The 10,410-nt window shown below is 32.1% G+C and overlaps 1 non-coding gene across 1 annotated transcript; it reads right to left on the bottom strand.

Moving 5' to 3' along the window:
* Nucleotides 1-7,246: 7,246 nt before the first annotated feature.
* Nucleotides 7,247-7,319, bottom strand: TRNAV-CAC (transfer RNA valine (anticodon CAC)). The gene has a single exon. It is a non-coding gene; the product is annotated as a tRNA-Val (tRNA).
* Between the last annotated feature and the right edge of the window lie 3,091 nt (nucleotides 7,320-10,410).

Genomic DNA, 10,410 nt, shown 5'->3' with positions numbered 1-10,410 from the left:
TAATGCTGTTTCGACGAAGATGTTACAGCAAATATTTCTAAAGATTTTGTTGCAACATCTTTTTTACTTTGAACCTTTTCATATGTGTAATTTCTTCCTTGTCATGTTCTCATTGTTTATTTTGTCTTCTGACATTGGGTTTGCACTATTGTTCTGTTGTTTCACTTTAATCACTATTCTAGGAATCAATGACTTGGAATAATTCATGAAACGATGATCGGATGAAAATTTTAAGAAAAAATAGAATATGTTATTAATATTTACAATTTAATAATTATATTAATGTTACAATAAACTTTGCAAATAAAATTAATACGCTTGTTTCGTAATATAAACGCGATGTAACAATATTTATAGAATAGGATTCACAGTTTATATAAGTCGAGAAGAGGAGTAATAACATTTATATCACAATTCTATAAATGTAATAAATTAAATGGCATCCTTTCATATAGCAGTTTTATACATTCTTATTGTTAAATTATTTAACTCGTATATTCATGGTTTATTCAAGAAATCAGGGTGAAACAGGCACTATCGTTAATCGAACGATATTTTATCGGCTTTTCGATGACGCTGACGAGTTTAAATCGATACTTGAGAACATTCGCTCGTGCCAGGATCTCGGTATTTTCCATAATGAGGGATCGAGTTTATTCTCAGCTAGATCAACAGGTTGGACTGACGCGAAGATGCGTCCATGCCGCAGGTTAGATGATCCATACGCGGGGTGAAGAGTCGGTCGGGGCAAATCTAGTGATAGCAAAGATAGATGAAGGGGTTGCTGACTGACGTCACGATGACGTAATGTCAAAGGCTGCTGTTACTTTCCCATCTCCCAGAGCCGATCGCATCTGTCCTACGGCTGACATTGACATTGCTCGAGCCATCGATTTGTTCTTCAACGAGGTAAGAGCAAATCAAGGGTCACCGTGACCGTTTTACTAACGCTGTTTAATCAGAGGTCGTTTGAATGATTTACCTTCTCTGTTCTCTATTAAGAGAATCGCTCTAGAATGATCGATCCCAGAATGATATTTGCCAGAACATAATAATGCGACGTTAAAACGTAGTTACAATTTTTTCTTTTTCTTTCTCTCTCTCTTTCTCTCATTTAGGTTTGCCGGTTGACTCTTTAATCTACATTGTAGCGATTTATGCTTATATTGATATAAGAGAAATTCATAAAATTGGACAGGCATAATGTTTCAGCTGAAACTGGTCGGCGATTGATGGATAGTTCGTAGTCTGTTAGAACAATACATAGAGTAAATTCGGTAAAATGATCATAATTTTTTAAAATATGAAAAACATATTTTATTTTTATTTTTTAATCCTCAACTGATGTCGTGGATGCATTGGATCCATAATATACACTAGTTTCAATGTAACATTTTTTTCGCGACGCCAAGTAAAGGTCAATAGTGTGTGTTTAGTTTATCATTTCACTGAAGCTTAAAGAGTAATAAATATTATTTAAATTAAAAAGAAAACACTCAACAGAAATCTAATATTATAAAAATATATTGTGTAATAAAAACGTATGCCATTTTACTTGACTTTTAGAGAAACGATGGCTATATATGTTTTATGCATATAGCATTTTGTAAAATTATAAATAAAACATATAATTTCATATATTAGAAATATATGTATAATTATATACAATTTAGTTTTAATTATAAAAATGTATGCTATTGCAATAACTTAAGAATTATAATTTTTTTACGTTAAGAAAACTAAAGATTTCTATTAATTAAAAAAAAAATACGATACGCATGCGTGTTACTTAGTTAATGATTATCTTTCCCGGACTGTGACGGAAAAATAGCTATTTAGAAATAAATAGTGAAAATGAAAATAAAAATTATAGGTCATATTACAATTTATTACGTATTTTTCTTATGTATATAACGTTGATTACGACAATTTAATTATAATTTATTCGACGTTATAGCAGCTTTTACTGGACACACGCAAAACTTTGCAGACAATCGAAAGTAAAAATACCATAATTTTCACAATTTTATTTCCTTGATTATTTTGAATGATATTGTGAAAATATATGCACATAAATTATTGTAAATATTGATTATTTTTGAGAATGACTACAAAAATGCATTAATGCACATAAATTACTATAAATATTAGTTATTTTTTAGAATAACTACAAAAATGCATTACTCAGCGATTCTTAGAAAAATTATAGTCTATGGCCATCTTTTCTGTATGTCTATAGACTATAATTTTACCCAAGTTTAGTCAATAATAGCTGTTGTAATGTAAGCTTTAAAAGTAGATACAACGGCGCTTACTATTGATTAACTGTACATTAATTGTTAAGACATTATTGATTAACAATGCAGTAGGCCTAATAATACATTAAATTTAGATATGTACAAAGATATTGTGAATCTAAATAAGTTTTAGCTTTCACGGATTCTATATACTTGAGAATAATCGAAAAATCACATAGTTATAGAGTGATTGTCTTTGGCTCGCCGCGCGCCGTCGCGCCAGTATGTGCCGTAGACAGTATAAAGAGGTACTTTAATTTATTTCTTGATAACCGTTTGTAACCTTGACCTTGTGCGTCATAGTCGACCATATATTCGGATTATATTTCCAGTGACTCAGACTTCGAATCGTCTCAACAGTCGCGACTGAACGACATACGACGTGATGTCTAAGACGGATAAAAACCTCAGCTTTAAAAAATTTCTCCATTTAGAATATACAAATTAATTCATAAACGACATTTCAATCCGTTCAATCACTGACGTTGTGCTTTCAAAATCTAAAATTTAATTTTCTTTTTAAATAAAATTTCGTAAAAAATGTATAATCAAATTAAAACTTATCAAAGAAACTTATAACATCAAATATTTTTTCGATATCCCTCGTATTGATTTGAATCGTGATTAATGAAAGTCTCTCAATATCTGTCTCATTATCTCGTAAAGCTCATAAAAAAGATTTATTTGAGCATTAGCGTTGTTAGCAGAATGCACCGACTGTGTGCTCTTTTTCGATATTTTTAGGATCGAGTCGGGACTCGGGATTAACGATCGACCATTCCAGAAATCTGCGATCGACGTCGCGTCGCAGGGAAACAATAGTGTTCGACCAGAATACCCTGTTCTTCGGTTGACTCGTAATAATTTAGAATGAATCAGAAGCCTTTTGCGTTAGCGAAAAGAGACGCAGAGAATTTATCCACGATGGCGATTCATAGATCTCAACAGTTCGAGTTAAAAGCTTCGATTGCCGTCTTTTTGTGTACTTATTTACGTCGGTAACGAGTGCATTGTCCTACGGTCGTATCAATAAGAAGATAGCGCGCTCGGCTTATACTTGACAGAGCAAAAGTCCATCTGGATCATTGACTTCTACATTTATGACAATATCTCATTAAATGTAGTTAGAAAGTAAAAATCTATAAATATTATTGAAAAATATTGTTTATAAAATAATTGCAGTTAATTCAAAAGAACGATTTTACTAAATCATCTAAAAATTTAGCTATATATACGTGATTTAAAAATAATTTTATTGGACCATCAAAATAATTATGTAGGAAACTCGAGCATGATAAGCAATATCGTAAAAAAATTTGACATTTTAGCAACCAATTTGAACGTCCCACATAAATATTTCAATAATCCAATAAAATTATTTTTAGATCTATACCTAGCTAACTTGTTAGATGCTTTAATAAAATTATTCTTTCCATATTGAAATAGACCTAATTATTATTAGTCAATGATAGTCGGTAATATTATAGTTCCTAAACTATTATTGAAATTTACTCAACTATCACTTAAATGAACATTCTATCAGAACCGGTATTATTTAAATAGCATATTGATAATCATAAAAATAATATGGATAAATTTCTTCCATTTTCGTTCTACTAGTCCCTTAATTGAATAAGAAAACGTGGTCAGCCGACGTTGGTAAAAAGCGCCGCACGGTTATTCGCAATAAAAATAATTTGGCGATGAATGAGGGTAGACGATAGTCAGGAGAGAGAAAGGCTAACGTAAGATATTTTTATTGGACGTCTGCAGTCTGGATGCACGGCCGGCCGTTCACCCGATGCACTCGTCGCTTCATGCCAATCCATACGCGATCCTTGCTCTCGATTATTCTTCTCTTCTCCTTCCTCTTCGTTCCTTCTCTGCGTTGCATGGCGTTTACGATCCAAATTCGTGATTGATGAAACAAAGTTTCTGCATATTCGCGAATTCTCCGTTCAGTTCTCAATCCGCCGTTTATTGTTTTATAAAATTACTATCGAAATAATATTTTTCTTACATTATATACACATATGTTTTTTCAGATCAGAATTTACTTTTATCATGAAAATTCGGAAGATTATTTTGACTCTGAAGTTTTGATGAGTAATGACTGGATTTAAAAGAATGAATATGACATGATCGATGGTTACTTGTCTCGCATGGTGTGCTCAAATAGATTTCTGTGCTTTCATTTGCGCGGCCCTGAAGTCGAACAAGATCGGTCGCGTGGGTGCATTTGTCCCGTTGGAGGGGCGTTGGATGCTGAGGGGTTGTCCGGGGGGGTGGGGCAGGAGACGGTCAACCATGGAACGGACGAACCAACAGACAGGGATGCACCGACCTTGAGGGGATTTTTGTGTCTACCGTAGTGCGTTAACCCCGGGAGCTGAGAGCGAGTGTGGCGTGCAACGCGTTAAAGGAATGAGGGAATGAGATCTTTCAGTTCTTTGTCTCCCTTTCCCTCCTTTTCTTGCAGATCGCGCCGCCCTTTTTCCCATCCTACTCGTTGTTTGCCCAGTCAAGGTTCGGCCCAGCTAAGCTCGCGCTAAGAATCGGTTATCTCACTCAACCCCTTCGTCTCTCGAACTACACTCGAAATCTGTCTTGGATCAATAAGGCCATATTTATACTTTATTTGCCATAGCTTTTCTTTAAAAATCTGTCATTAATTGCACAATCGAAACAGTAAAAACACAGTTATAGTTTATTAACTTTAAATTCAATTGATTATTTCAAAAATGTAATATAATTAATTAATATTACAAAGTAATTGATAATTAATATCATTTCTTTTCGTTCGTGTATATACTATATGTATAACAGATTAAATAGGGACAACCCAGGTCACAATTGAACGAGCTTTGATTAGGTGTACCAAAGTAATATTTATTATATTCACATCTCTAAATTTCGACGATAGTTACAGTACGTTTCGATTTTACTTAGTCCTCTTCAGCCGTAAAATTATAATATTACCCCATATATACGATTAAATTAACAAACGACGTTGAACAGAAAAAAGGGGATAATTAATTAAATTCTATTAACTGTACAAAATGTAATAAAGGCTTTATTCACATTTGGTAAATGATAGTGGCAATTGCTGTTCGATAAGATACAAGAAACAATCTGTTGAAAGTGTTCTGTTAAAAACATCGAATTTTTGTTTCTTATTTTTTTTTATAGATAAATTAAACCATCATAATTGATTACTTATCTTGTCCATAATTTCGAAAAAAGTTCGCCGAAGCAATCTTGTCTCTTTCATCGATAGGACCTTGATCTGTTGGTCGTTCTCTATCGCGTGACGTCCAATTACGAAGTGATTCGGTACTTCTGGGAGACGGGTGGAGCGAAGGGAATATGCGCCAATGGGCTTATCTGTTCTACCCAACGAGCAATTAATTCAATGACAATGCTCATCAAGTTTCTCATACGAATTAAGACTGACCTTTCGGTTCAGTGAGAAAAAATCTTTTCGATACAATTAGGGTTGCCATACTGCGGCAATTGACGGAGTGCTTTTTTGTATTACGTAGAATGAAAAAACATTATATGTGCTACAATTTGATAAAATATACTTATAACTGTATGCTTATTCTATAAAAATGATAAATATGTATATATTAATCTGATAATAGAGAATAATGGTGATTAATAAGTTAAATAATGACTTAATTGATCTGTTTATACAAAAATCATTAATCTTCGAATTGATTCATCTTTATTTGTTTCGTTGTTCTTGAGCGCTTGAAACACAAAGAAACGCTGATCGTGTTGACTTGTCGAAGGAAAAATAAAGATGCGTGTGCGAGAATGGGATGGCATGACCTCGAAGGGCGCGGTCGAGTTCACACTAGACTGAAGCTGCCCTTGTGCCTAACTGGCCTTGAGACGGCTCGACCTGCCCTACCCCAGCGATCCGGCATTCTCATAGCACATATGAGATTTCTCGTGCACACAAAGATCAGCGTTTCCTAAATTCATCGTTTGGTTTAATCTTTGTGCGAAATTCGACGAAACCTTGCGTCCGCGGAAACTAATAAATAAAATTTATATCTCATTCCAAGTAAACTTTGGCACAATTATAGTTTGAAAAGTTCAAATTATACAGAACATTTTGCTCCCTTACTTTAAGAGTCACACAATTCACGATTTTCGTTATTACCATGAATGATTTATAGCGAATTCGATTGGACGCACTTAATGTGCACTGGTGCACATTAAAGCCGTCGTATACAAATTGAAAGATATATATTTATTATAAATATATAAACTGATTAAATCGTGAAATACTCAATACATTTTATTGCGCTGTTAGATAAAATATATATATTATGATTCGAAATATTTTACTTTTACACTCAGATTAAATCAATCTATAACGGCTTTAATATGCAGCAGTGCGTCCAATTCGCTATTAAGTACCTAAACACCCGTCAAAAGTGAATTAACTGAACTTCATAAAAAATTGTCAAAATCACAATTGAAAAAAAGATAGTTTTTTTAAGGTTTATGAAACGAAAATAACAAAGATGACATTTGATCGTGTTAAAAATACATATACATATTTTTTTGTCGGTATTGTTTGACTAATCAATAATTTTTTATCAGATTGAAAAACAGTTTTCCCTTTTTTCTGGAAAATTTAATTCTTTTATTTGCACCGCTTTTAAAATAAGGAAACGATTTAATATTAAAATTTATAAATTTGAAAAATACATAAAATATAGACTTCATTAAATTTACGCTTGAAACCATTTTTGACGTTCGTCCTCTTATAATATCAGCGATGGGTTCGAAGTTTCCGTAGTGTAGTGATTATCACGTGTGCTTCACATGCACAAGATCCCAAAAAAAACATCATTTTTTTTACGACGGAGAGTATAGTTCGAACTTTTGTAATATATATTGTGTAAGCAAAAATTTTAACTAATGTAAAAAAATGTTTCCGCCCGGGATCGAACCGGGGACCTTGTGCGTGTGAAGCACACGTGATAACCACTACACTACGGAAACGTTGAAGCTCTTGGCGTTCATTTAAGAACATGAATGCAGACATTTGCTTCTATCTCGTGTGACACGTGGATAATATTCAAAAATGTAAAATATGATCACGCATGTGTATATTTATATTATTTTACTTTTTTTTACATGATTTCATTTTATATGCATCTATGTTATGTGAAATATTTATTGATGACAGCAAAACTTTTAATAAATAATTTTTTAAGTTGATGTAATAATCGGTTTAACCGATTTTTGTAGCCAAGCGTAGGAAAAAGCATCTTGAATAAGTAAAATATATTGAACTCGTTGAATATACATTTGTCGCTAACAATATCACAACTCTTACTTTTACTAGAGAGAAAGTGCACGTTCGCGTATTTCTTACAACTCTTTAGTTGTCTAACATATTACATATCACAATAATGTTATATGTGCAGTTAAATATAATAATTTTTTAATGTATGTATAATTTTATTTTTATTTTTATTTTTATTTATTGACAATATTAAATGAAAAATAGATCGAAAAATGTTCAATACGAATAAGTGTTTGAATTGAAAATTATAAAAATTTACACCATATATTATGAGACACTAAGAACCGCCTTGATCGAATATGACTCTCTTCTCTCACATAAAATGTATTTATTTATTAAATTTTGAAATTTAATAAATAAAAATAAAATATACATATATTAAAAATTTATCGTGAAAATTTGATTCTGTGTCTGTTTAACTTCAATATTAATTATACATTTAAATGTGTAAAGTATCTCAACCTTTTAGCATCCATTGATATTCATATTTGATTATCTCTTTGACCAATCGGTTTTGCCCTTTTCTCGTTTGTAAGTCGGCATACTTTCAACAGTCACGATCGCAAAAAATTTTCAATTCTACTTGAGTTCATTTCCTGGTTGCAGCAACGAGCAAGGTATTGCGCCACTCTATAAATTATATTGTTTAGCGACGTTCGTTGAAAATTCAGTTCTACTTTACGAATGTGATAGAAAGAAAATATATTCAGTTGATTTTCAATTGGCTTTAATGAAAAGAAAACTTAACACGATATTTGAGTGTAGCAGTAGTAGATATAAGAGTGTAGCAGCAGAATCTTATTGAGTTTCTCTGTGGAAAAATTGTATTCATAAAAAGAAAGTGCACGACTTCGTGATATATAACCCGGAATTGTGGTAGACCAATCAAATAACTGAATTTTACTATGTCCTGTATTTCGATAGAACTCGAATAGTCGAGGCATAACCCATTGACCCGACGATCAACGAGAGAAAGAGCGCAACCTGCGAAACTCTTGGTGATCTCTTTATCTTCCTGGATTTCGACGTCAGAGATGCTCTTAATCCGTGCAAAAATACCTTAGCGAAAGCGCGCTTTCTGCACGACTCGCGGTTCGCACGCTTGCATCAACGTTTATGATAACAAGTTTTGCAAATCAATTAAGTTGCTCTACAGATAATATTATAATCAGAATAATAAATATACAAAAAAGAACGTTTGCGGTGTGCCTGGTGTTTGTGCTGAAGAAATACGCATAAAAATATTCTTCACAATGAGTATGTAAACTTCACAATGTATGCAACACTTGAAACTTATGCGATTAAATCAAAATTAATATTGAAGAATTCAAATTACTATATCTCATGCTGTTTTTGTTACGTATATAAATATCACGGTAGCACATATTTTATCTTATTATTATTTCAAGTTAAATGTGTTTTCGTGTTTTAGACGTACGCTGAACTTGATTATGATATCGCGAATCGTTGAGGCTTGAATATTGCGAAATTTTGATATCGCCTAATACCATCCCGCGACTAAATGATTCAGAATTAATCGCAAGGCCACTTCGAGGAATTATTTATTTCAAATTAATCGATTCAAGGCTGCACGAGTCGTACACACATAACCCAAGGTTACGATATATGAATTACAACTCTTATCAATTCCTCGCTCGACAAGGTCAGACCTTTATCTTTCAACTTTATTTGTACCGACATCCCGTGGACTTCATTGCACGCATTAAATAAAAGTGACACGCGCTTGTCGAATAGATAACGCAATACAATTAGAATGCAATGTAATTAACACGATATAATGAGATTATATGTAATTATGCTAGATTTATCACAGTAATTATAAAAATAACATGATACGCATTTGATAGCAAAAATATCGTAAAGTATCATTTTTTGTTTAAAATTGATTGCTGAATATCTTATCTTCGACACTGGTCAGTGTCAAAATTAATATAAATTCCGAATAACACAAAAAAAATTCGTAATTGAGCTACAAATTTTATTCATTCAAAATTATGAGTTTTCAAAAATATTTATTCATGAATATATTTTATGATTATTTTGCGAGTATTCATATTTATTCCAATAAAATATAAATTAAAAAAAAGCTTTACGATAAGCAACCCCTTTCGTCTTAACGTAATTAGTGATCTGTAGTACAATAAATATTCAAATACGCTTTTTTGAGATGAATCATTTATTTCACTGTCATGCTAAATTTCATTGTATTAGCTTTACTTTTTTTATTTAAAATTTAAATTTGGATATAGGATCCAAGATGGTTACCCTACTCTTAGCAAGTTCGCCAGAGGCTATTTGTTAGCTTCGTACAAGTACCTAATATACGTATATTTTCTTACGGTCTTGACTTATAAACAAGCGTAATCGCTTGCGCTACATTCCGTAAAATACTGTACTTTCGAGCTTGGTTAAAATTTAAGAAACATTTATACCGAAGAGAAAATGGAAGCTATCGCCGGTGCTTTTACTAAGAAATATATTAAATAATGTATAATAGTTATGGTCTTACAAAGTGGAGGAATGAATACGAAATCGAAAATATTCGTAATCATATTCACAAATAGATTCATTCAAATTGAATAAAAAATAGGTATTTATTCATTCCCATGAATATAAAAACAATTGTATTCATACTCGTATTCATGTTCATTCATTTATTCAAATATTAAACATATTTATCGAACACACTAGTCAAAATAATTTTATTATCCAGTTTAAAAATTATATAATTCGATTGTGCACACTATCCTAATTTTTCATCGT

This window comes from Mycetomoellerius zeteki, unplaced genomic scaffold (genome assembly GCF_001594055.1).
Source record: "Mycetomoellerius zeteki isolate Tzet28-1 unplaced genomic scaffold, Tzet1.0 scaffold135, whole genome shotgun sequence".
In the NCBI taxonomy this organism is placed as follows: Eukaryota; Metazoa; Arthropoda; class Insecta; order Hymenoptera; family Formicidae; genus Mycetomoellerius; species Mycetomoellerius zeteki.
Note: the sequence above shows the minus strand (reverse complement) of the source record. Positions and strands in the feature narration are given on the sequence as shown.